This window comes from Scylla paramamosain, chromosome 20 (genome assembly GCF_035594125.1).
Source record: "Scylla paramamosain isolate STU-SP2022 chromosome 20, ASM3559412v1, whole genome shotgun sequence".
Classification (NCBI taxonomy): domain Eukaryota; kingdom Metazoa; phylum Arthropoda; class Malacostraca; order Decapoda; family Portunidae; genus Scylla; species Scylla paramamosain.
The window spans coordinates 15848995-15858994 of NC_087170.1; the positions used below are offsets into that span (position 1 = coordinate 15848995).

Consider the following 10000-nt stretch of genomic DNA (forward strand, 5'->3'; position numbering starts at 1 on the left):
TGTATGTATAGCGTAATAATTGATAAAACGGACGAGGAGGAGGAGGAGGAGGAGGAGGAGGAGGAGGAGGAGGAGGAGGAGATGGAGGAGGAGATAGAGGAGGAGGAGGAGAGCAAAGTGTTGACCAAATTTACCTGAGCCTAATTACAGGTGTGTTATTACCTGCAAGAGAGAGAGAGAGAGAGAGAGAGAGAGAGAGAGAGAGAGAGAGAGAGAGAGAGAGAGAGAGAGAGAGAGAATATGAGGATGGGAAATGGTAAGAAGAGGAAGAAAGGAAAGAAGGCAAAATGAAGAAAAAGACATAAGAAAGGCGATAAAAAAGAGAAGGGCATAGAGGAAAAAAAGAAGTTAAGGATTACAAAAGATAAAAAAACAAAGGAAAGCAAAAATAAAAGAGAAAGAGGATAATAAGAGGAAAAGAAGGAAAAGGGAAGAGAGAGATGAAAGAAAAAATTAAAGTAAAATAGAAAAGGTAGGCAAATAAAGAAACAGAAAAGGGAAGAGGACGAAAAGGGATAAAATGTGAAAAAAATGTGTTTGTTTTGTTTGTTTATGCTTGTTATTGTGTTAACCCCCCCTCTCTCTCTCTCTCTCTCTCTCTCTCTCTCTCTCTCTGTTTATCGAAAGGTGTTGATTAAGGAGGAAGAAAAATAAGAGATTTGCAGGTCGTTTTCTCTCTCTTAATTGCTTCTTCCCTCTTTATCTTCATCTCTTTCTTCATCTTCCCTTCCTTCTTTCCTCTTATTCTCTTCTTCTTTCATTCCCTTCCTTATTTCATTTACTTATTTCGTGCGTCTTCTTTTCTCATTTGGTTATTATGGCTTGTTTTTTTCTTATTCTTTTAATTATTCTCTTTCTCTTCCCTTTTCTTCTTTATTTTCTCGTTTATTCCATTTTTTTCGCTGCTTTGCTATTCATTTGTTTTTATTATTCTTTTATCCTCAAATCTAATTATATTTCTAACACTTTTAATTTTATTGTTTTTCTCTCTCTCTCTCTCTCTCTCTCTCTCTCTCTCTCTCTCTCTCTCTCTCTCTCTCTCTCTCTCTCGCTTCCAATTTACCGTCTGTCTCCTTTTTTCTATATTCTTACGTTTTTATGGTCTCTCTCTCTCTCTCTCTCTCTCTCTCTCTCTCTCTCTCTCTCTCTCTCTCTCTCTCTCTCTCTCTCTCATTTCTCCTCTTTCTTCATTTCTTTTTTGTTATCCCTCTTCTACTTCTCCTCCTCCCTTTTCCCGTCTTTCTCCTTCTCCCTCTGGTCCTCCTCCACCACCAACACCTCCTCCTCCCTCCTCCTCGTCCACTTTCTTCTTCTTCTTCTTCTTCTTCTTCTTCTTCTTCTTCTTCTTCTTCCTCCCCCTCCTCCTCGCCCTCCCTTTTTACTTCCTCACCCACAACCTCGTACTTCTTCACCACCTCCTCCTCCTCCTCCTCCTCCTCCTCCTCCTCCTCTTCCTTTTCCTTGCGAGTAAATAAATCATGGTTAGGATGAAGAATCTCTGTCGGGCTTGTGGATGTTTAAAAAATGGTTGGGCGGGAAGAGAGAGAGAGAGAGAGAGAGAGAGAGAGAGAGAGAGAGAGAGAGAGAGAGAGAGAGAGAGAGAGAGAGAGAAAACCAAAATTAAATACAAATGTTAACTTGGAAGAATAAAGAAAATGATAAGAGCAGGGAGAACAAATGAAGAGATTAAAAGCAAATAGAAGACAGATAAATAAAGAATAGAAAGAAAAAAGAAAAAAAAAGGAGGAAAACACCAGACGAGAAGAAAAATGAAGAAGCAAAATACAAATATTGGAGATGATGATGAAAGGGAACTGCAAAAAAATGTGAAAAGAAAAGAAAAAGCAAGAAAAGAAATAAAGAAAACGAAATAGAAAAAAGTAAGAGTTAATATTTTCGCACAAAGGAAAACGAAGCAATTTCCTTTCAAATTATTTTCTTCTAAGTTATTTCAGTTTATTTTTTAGTCATTGGTAAATTTTCACATTTTTCTTTGTCTTTCGTTGTTTTTATTTTTATTTTTAATATTTCGCTTTTTTATTTAACTTCTTTGTCTTTTACACTTCTTCACTTAATATTTCGTTTGTTTCTCTTTTCTTAATTATTTTTATATTTCAGATTCTCTTTTTCATGTACATTTTTGAAGCACTTCCAATCATCACATTTATTCACATTCACACACACGTACGTACACTCATTCATGCACCTCCATTTTCATTCATTCATACATACACTTCAATCTCCGACATTTCTAACACCTCACCTTTTCCTTTTTCCTTTTTTTTTTTTTTTCTTAATCTATATCTCAATTTTTTTCCTCTTTATCTTTCTTTCTTCATGTCGTTTATTTTATTTTCTTCCCTACCAACAAGTTTATTTTCATTTTTCTCCTTTGCACTTCTACACAATTACATTTTTCATTTCTATTTTTCCTGATATTTTTTTCTTTTTTTCCCGTTTTTTTTTCTCTTTTGATGGACAAGCAGCTGGTCAAAACTTTTCAAAATTTTCTGTCCCTTTCCTTTTTTTCTCGCCTTTCTCTTTTTATTCCAATTTTTTCTCTATACAATGCCAGTCATTTTTTTCCCCTTCAAACCGGATCATTCGGAGCCGGATACAGGGACGGATGAACTCTCTCTCTCTCTCTCTCTCTCTCTCTCTCTCTCTCTCTCTCTCTCTCTCTCTCTCTCTCTCTCGTTGTTAATCTTCACTAATTTACATCACGACCTGACAGAAGAGAGAGAGAGAGAGAGAGAGAGAGAGAGAGAGAGAGAGAGAGAGAGAGAGAGAGAGAGAGAGAGAGAGAGAGAGAGAGAGAGAGAGAGAGAGAGAGTCATATAACCCTGAAATTGATGTCACTTACGACTAGGAAAATGGAAGAGGAGGAGGAGGAGGAGGAGGAGGAGGAGGAGGAGGAGGAGGAGGAGGAGGAGGAGGAGATGAATCAACAGCAACAACAACAATGGCAGCAACAACAATGGCAACAACAACATCAACATCACCACCACCACCACCACCACCACCACCACCAACAACAACAAAAACAACAAAAACAACAATGAAGACGACAAGGCATATTCTCTTATCATCTTCCAAGAGGCACAAGGGAAGATAATAAAAGAAGATAAAAGAAGAGGCGATATAAAAACTATTTATCACCTCATTATAAAAACAAAGAAGGGAAATGAGAAGATAGATAAATAAGACAAAATAAAAGAATAAAAAAAAAAAAAAATAAAAGGAACAAATCTATTCCATATAAAAAAAAAGAGAAAAGAGAGAATGAAAGAAAATAAGAATAACGTAAGATATAGAAAACATGAATTTCCTTATGATGAAGTATTTATATGATATATAAAAACTATAGTGGCATAAAGTATCGTTCATTTTCTATATCAGTGCTCACTTTACACAGCGATCATTTGAGAGGAAAAGAATTAATATAATCGCAATGTGTGTGTGTGTGTGTGTGTGTGTGTGTGTGTGTGTGTGTGTGTGTGTGTGTGTGTGTGTGTGTGTGTGTGTGTGTGTGTGTTTATTTACTACTCACTGAGGGTTTGTAATGTGTATATATATGTATGCATGTATATGTGAATGTATGTACGTCTATAATTCAGTAGTCTCACATAAGGGTGATTTTTCAAAGGGTATAGAGAACCAGTTTCCATCTATCACTTTTTTTTTATATCTGACTTAAACTTGAACACAGAACACACCACCTTGTTAGCTTTTCGTGTTAAACTTCGTAATGACGCATGACTAACATTCCCATTACTCAGTCTATTCCATTCACCTGTTATATTTGAGAACCACTTTCTTCCTATCACTTTTGTTTCAGGTCTAAGTCAAGCTTGCGCCCAAAACACATGTTCTCCACATCTTAAGTTCTCTAATGACTGTAATAACAACCTGATTATTGAGTCTATTCCATTTATCTGCCACTATATGAGAACCAATTTTCTCATCTCTTACAAATCTAAAATGAATTTGAACCATGAACGTGCATTCTTGTTTTCATCTAAAGTTCTCTAATGACTCTGCACTTACAACGGGATTACTAAGTCAATTCCATTCAACTACCAATACATGAGAAAACAATTTCCTTCTATCTCTTTTTCAATTCTAACTCAAGCTTCAGCCCACGCCGTCAAGTTTCCAGTCGAGGCATGCAATCCTCCTCTGAGTTGACCTTTGCTGCTTCATAATTCTGACCCACAGATTACAGGAAGGATCAACATTTCGCACCTCGCTGATTGGCTTCCATTAGGCCAGGTGTGGGGATCAGGAATTAGTGTTTCTGGCGACACTTTAATGCACCTTAACTTGGGTTTTCATGGAACCTTGGGAAAAAGAGGTGTTTCAGTTTGTCAAAGTTGCTACACACATTAGTTCCTACAAATAATTAAAACCATTACTTTGGGTTTGTAAAGACTTAAATGACATGTTACTCTACGGTTTTAAAGATCGAATACACATTACAAACTAGTTCTGTAGGTATTTTAATTCATTCTACAGATATTTAAAACCACAAGATATTCTGGGTTTCCTGTACATATCAAAATCTTAAACGAGGCATCTTTTATTGCCTTAGGAACCTTAACTGAGCCTACCGTAGGTACTAAAAAAAGAAGAAAAGAAAAAGAAACTATTTTGAATAATGCAACTATATGAAAGTCACCTAAAAATTTATATACACAATACAGTATAGCATGGTTATCCATATATACATGTCACATTGCATTACCGTGAATAAACTTTAAAGGTTTTATTGATTTATTCTAGTAATTTATATTCTGGTATCTATTATTTTTAGATCTGCTTTGATTTCAGAATTTTTAGGATTATCACTTTTTTCCTCTTCGTAAATTTCTCAGAAAAAAAAAACTATCAAAGATGTAAAGAATTTAGTATTTTCTTTCATCCTTTGTTTCGTATTCCCCCTGAGTGTGTGTGTGTGTGTGTGTGTGTGTGTGTGTGTGTGTGTCTAAGTCAACATACGCCTACCTACACAAAATTATAGACTTACATAAAAGTGTCAGCTGAGGAGGAAAGCACAACATGTCAAGGTCACGTTAAAGAAAGAGAGAGAGAGAGAGAGAGAGAGAGAGAGAGAGAGAGAGAGAGAGAGAGAGAGAGAGAGAGAGAGAGAGAGAGAGAGAGAGAGAGAGAGAGAGAGAGAGAGAGAGCGCAACACACATGCCTGCAGTATTGCCAACAATCCATCTCCATTACTGAAGGCTCAAGGCAGTATGTTACACGCCTGCTGATTGGCCCACGGCTCCTCACGCCAGCCAATCACGTGCCAGCTTTTATTTCTCGCTTCTGTTGCTTCCATTTTCTATTTTTTTCCATTTTTATATATATTTTTTTTAAAGATTTTTTTTATTTAAATATTTGTATTTACTGACCGTGTGTCTGTCTGCCTGTCCCTGCCTCTCTCTCTCTCTCTCTCTCTCTCTCTCTCTCTCTCTCTCTCTCTCTCTTAAAGTTCTCGTGACCTTTATTCTATTTCGTTTTTTCGTTTTTATCTTTTTTCATCACTGTCTCTCAGAGGAGTATGTAAGTAACATTGTACGTTTTCACACACACACACACACACACACACACACACACACACACACACACACACACAAAGACTCACATCAAGTAGTCATTTCTCACTTACCAAATTTTTTTCCTGAGAGAGAGAGAGAGAGAGAGAGAGAGAGAGAGAGAGAGAGAGAGAGAGAGAGAGAGAGAGAGAGAGAGAGAGAGAGAGAGAGAGAGAGAGAGAGAGAGAGGCTTTGACCTTGGTTGTCTTGGTGACTTTCCACCTTTTCTTCTCCTTCTCCTCCTCCTCCTCCTCCTCCTTCTTTGCCTCCTCTCGGTATCTCTTTTGTGTGTGTGTGTGTGTGTGTGTGTGTGTGTGTGTGTGTGTGTGTGTGTGTGTGTGTGTGTGTGTGTGTGTGTGTGTGTGTGTGTGTGAATCTGTCTCCCAAAAGTTCTTATTTTTGTTGAATTATATACTTGCCATACAAAAACAACAACAACAACAACCTACTACTACTACTACTACTACTACTACTACTACTACTACTACTACTGTTACAACCAATGATGGAAGGAAATGAGAAAGAGAATAAAATAGTGAATGAAAGTATGGATAGAAGGAGAAAAACAGAAAAAAAGATGAAAAAAAGAAGAAGAAAAGGAAATTAAACAAAGAAAAATGGATGGAGGGAAAGAAGGAAAAGAAAACGGGAAAAAAGGGATGTGGAGGAAAACTAAAAATTTCTTTCTTAACTTTTCCTCCTCCCTTGCTTCTCTTCTGCCTCATGTCCCTGGAGGAAAAGGAGGAGGAGGAGGAGGAGGAGAATACGAGGAGGAAGAGAAGGACGAGGAGGAGGAGGAAGAAGAGCAGAAAAAGGAGAAGGATAATAACAATAATAATAAGAAAAATGAAAACAACAACACCACCAACAACAACAACGACAACAACAACAACAACAACAACAACAACAGCAACAACATCGACATCTACAACAAAAGCAAATATAGCAAACACTTACTGAAATTAATAAAAGGAATACGAGGAGGAGGAGGAGGAGGAGGAGGAGGAGGAGGAGGAGGAGGAGGAGGAGGAGGAGGAGGAGGAGGAGGAGGAGTTGAACATAAATGCCTTTGGTGAGATTTTTTAAGAGAGAAACTTCAGACCATGTTTTGATGAGAGAGAGAGAGAGAGAGAGAGAGAGAGAGAGAGAGAGAGAGAGAGAGAGAGAGAGAGAGAGAGAGAGAGAGAGAGAGAGGAGAGGGAAATACTTTTCCTTATTAACCTACTCCTCTCTCTCTCTCTCTCTCTCTCTCTCTCTCTCTCTCTCTCTCTCTCTCTCTCTCTCTCTCTCTCTCTCTTTCTCTTTCCCCCTTTTTACTCATTTATCTTCTTTCTTTTACATTTGTTATTGTCTCTCCCTCCTTCTCATCCATCTCTTTTCTCTTTCACTTTTTATTCTTCACACCATGTCTACCTCTCTCTCTCTCTCTCTCTCTCTCTCTCTCTCTCTCTCTCTCTCTCTCTCTCTCTCACAAAAGCGCCCAATACAAGGAAATTACCCTGTTGGTCTGGAAAACCTTTCTTCTTATCAGTACTGAGAGAGAGAGAGAGAGAGAGAGAGAGAGAGAGAGAGAGAGAGAGAGAGAGAGAGAGAGAGAGAGAGAGAGAATGACGCACACACACACACACACACACACACACACACACTGAGACAGAAAATATCTGATAAAAAAAAATAAGAAAAAGAAAGAGGATAATAAGAGAGAGAATCGAACAATACAAGGAGAGATAACAAGAATAAAGGAGGAGGAGGAGAAGGAGGAGGAGGAGGAGGAGGAGGAGGAGGAGGAGGAGGAAGTTTTGAGATATAAGAAAGAAGAAAGAGAAAGATTCCACATGAGAGAGAGAGAGAGAGAGAGAGAGAGAGAGAGAGAGAGAGAGAGAGAGAGAGAGAGAGAGAGAGAGAGAGAGAGAGAGAGAGACAGAGAGAGAGAGAGAGAGAAAGTTAATAATAGAAGCAAAACACCGATAAAACACTGAAATAACGACACACAAACACACAACAAAAAATAGAAAGAAAAAATAACAAGTACACAAAAAAAGAAATCGTAATTGCAAAAGAGACAAGATAAAATAAATAAACGTGGAAAAAGAAAGAGACACAGCAAATTACATTCCCTTTTATAAAACCCACAAAGGAAAATAAGAAGAGGAAAAAAAAAAAAGGAAGATAATCAGACGACATTCATTTCTGTCCTCCCTCCTCCCTCCTCCTCCTTCTCCTCCTCTTCTTTCTCCTCCTCCTCCTCCTCCTCCTCCTCCTCCTCCTCTAGTGTTTTCCTTGATGTTCTATTTCCGCGTGTAAATAAAAGCAGTTTCCCATCTTCTCTGTGCCCCGTTTTCTTCGTAAGGCACACTGGGAACTCCGTTTTCTGTGCTATTCTCGTAAACCCTTGAGAGAGAGAGAGAGAGAGAGAGAGAGAGAGAGAGAGAGAGAGAGAGAGAGAGAGAGAGAGAGAGAGAGCCTTTGATAATAATATATAAAGAGAGAGAGAGAGAGTGAGAGAGAAAGTGAGAATGAGAGAAGGGAGGAAAGAAGGAAGAAGAAAACCTATTTTGAAAAGGGTCATTTCATTATTATTCTGTTTTGTATAGTTTGTGTGAAATGATAAGACGGGATGGGAGGGAAGGGGTAATAGGCAGGGGAGGGAGGGGAGGGGAGGTGAGAGGGGATATGGAGGGGAGATAAGGTGGGGGGAGGTAAGATTGTGGTGGGGGGTGAAAAAAGAGAGGGTAGGAGGAGGGAGGGAAGGAGGGAAAAGGTAAAGTGGAGAGAGAGAGAGAGAGAGAGAGAGAGAGAGAGAGAGAGAGAGAGAGAGAGAGAGAGAGAGAGAGAGAGAGAGAGAGCACAACCATGGCGGCGGCCAATTAAAATAGTTAGTGAGTCATTATGAAGCAAGTTCGCCAGAGGGCTGTGTTGGTTTATGTCTCGAAACTGCGCTGCGCAAACTCACTCTCTCTCTCTCTCTCTCTCTCTCTCTCTCTCTCTCTCTCTCTTACACGTGCTATAACAGAGAAAGCTATGGTTGTGTGTGTGTGTGTGTGTGTGTGTGTGTGTGTGTGTGTGTACTTGGGGCAAACAGACACAGGGAAATGTAAATAGGGGCTAAAGGCAGGAAGGAAAGAAGGAGGGAAGATAAAAGAGGGAAAAAAAAGAGAGAAAAAAACACATATACAAAAAAGGGATTTGGGGAAGAAGGAGGAGGAGGAGGAAGAAAGACTCAAGTTTATCGCAAAGAAACTTTATCGTCTCCTTCCATAACTGATAACAAATGACGCTCTCTCTCTCTCTCTCTCTCTCTCTCTCTCTCTCTCTCTCTCTCTCTCTCTCTCTCTCTCTCTCCCTTTGCTGCCTATAATGGTGTGAAGGTTGTGGTATTATTATTATTATTATTATTATTATTATTATTATTATTATTATTATTATTTGTATTATTATCACTGCTACTACTACTACTACTACTACTACTATTACTGTCGTTATTATTACTTTTATTACTATTATCTATGTATTATTGGGTTTTTATTGTGCTGCCATAAGAAAGAAGAGAGAGAGAGAGAGAGAGAGAGAGAGAGAGAGAGAGAGAGAGAGAGAGAGAGAGAGAGAGAGAGAGAGAGAGAGAGTCTTACGCCTAACTCTTCCTTTCTTTCTCTTCCTCCTCTTCCTCTTCTCTCTTCCCTTCCTTTACTGCTCCTCTCTCTTCCCTTCCTTCACTCTTAACTTTCTCTCTCTCTCTAATCTTCTTTTCTCTATTCACCTTTCCTTGTCCTTTTCTCTTTCTTCTCATCTCCTCTTCCCTTTTAACACCTTTCTCTCTTTTTCTCTGTTCTCTTGTTTTCTTTTATCTCCGTTTTCTATCTGTCTTTCTCTCGTTTTTTCTTCTTAATTTTCTTTTCTCCCCCACTCTCTCCCTTAACACCTCTTTCTCTCTTTTCCTCTTTCTTCTCCTCTTTTCTTCTTTTCTCAACACTGATCTCTCTCTCTCTCTCTCTCTCTCTCTCTCTCTCTCTCTCTCTCTCTCTCTCTCTCTCTCTCTCTCTCTCTCTCTCTCTCTCTCTCTCTCTCTCTCTCTCTCTCTCTCTCTCTCTCTCTCTCTCTCTCCACTTGTACTCCACTTCTACGCTTTATTTCCTCCTTCTCCACACATTCTGTTTCTCCTCGTCTATTTTTCTTTCTTCCTCCGTTTTCTCTTATTTTTCTCCTCCTTCCTCTCCTCATCCTCCTCCTCATCCTCCCCTTCCTATTCGTCTTCTCTTGCTTCTCCTTTTCTTTTTTTTTTTCTGTTCCTCCTTTTTCTCATGTTATAGTTTTCCTCCTCCTCTCCCTCCTCCTCCTCCTTCTCATCCTCCTCTTCCTATTCGTCTTCTCTTGTTTGTTTTATTTTCTCTCTCCCTCCCTTTTCTCATGTT

At 38.9% G+C, this 10000-nt stretch overlaps 1 protein-coding gene and 1 long non-coding RNA gene across 2 annotated transcripts in view; one reads left to right on the forward strand and one right to left on the reverse strand.

Annotated features, from left to right (window-relative positions):
• The window catches only part of LOC135110460 (nascent polypeptide-associated complex subunit alpha, muscle-specific form-like), a 101511-nt gene that overhangs the window by 13410 nt on the left and 78101 nt on the right, over window positions 1-10000 (forward strand). The window lies entirely within an intron of this gene.
• Window positions 3541-10000, reverse strand: part of LOC135110462 (uncharacterized) — a 77891-nt gene continuing 71431 nt past the window's right edge. Inside the window, exon 4 of the long non-coding RNA XR_010273288.1 lies at window positions 3541-4340. This is a non-coding gene — a long non-coding RNA (uncharacterized LOC135110462). The remainder of the gene's footprint in view (window positions 4341-10000) is intronic.